Source organism: Carlito syrichta, unplaced genomic scaffold (assembly GCF_000164805.1).
Source record: "Carlito syrichta isolate Samal-C Ts95f unplaced genomic scaffold, Tarsius_syrichta-2.0.1 Scaffold169968, whole genome shotgun sequence".
Lineage (NCBI taxonomy): Eukaryota > Metazoa > Chordata > Mammalia > Primates > Tarsiidae > Carlito > Carlito syrichta.
Window position 1 is genome coordinate 70,762 of NW_007114064.1, and position 671 is coordinate 71,432.

Sequence of the window (671 nt, forward strand, 5' to 3'; positions counted from 1 at the left end):
GATTACAGGCTGAGCCACTGAGCCCGGCAGCAGGCGTGTTTTTTAAAAATTGCACTCGCCTTTCCCCTTCTCCCCACCCCAAATCTTTATGGAAGAGAAACCAGGCAGTGTGTGGAAACCAGGAGCACCTGCGGACAAGCAACATACAGGAGCAGTTCGGGCCAGGTGTTCACCAGCATCTGCCTCAGGGTTATCCCAGAGGGCAGCAGGGATTGGGTTGGACCAAATAGCACGTGCCCTGTCTACAGAGGCTGGCACTGCCCTGCAACAGCACATGGCTGCAATGGCTCTCCAGGCTGCCAGGTCTTCAGACTTTTCAGAAGAGAAGCCAGTGGTTCAAACTTGGATGGGAACTCTCACAGTCATCCACGACACCGAGCAAGCACCGAGCAGGCCAAACAAAGCCATCACCCAACAAGGCTAGGCCTGGGCCTGCCAGGCTGCACACTCTGGTGTACATCTGTGGAGAGCTGTTCACTCACACGGAGATGTGGAAAAAAGTTTCCAGGCTTGTGCTCTCCCTTGGTCTGGATTATTCATACACCTTGTGTAGGGGCAAGGAGACCTGATCAAGAGCCTCTGTCTAAAATGCTCTCTCAAAGCCGGGCTTGGTGGCTCAACCTGTAATCCCAGCACTTTGGGAGGCTGAGGTGAGTGGATTGCCTGAGCCC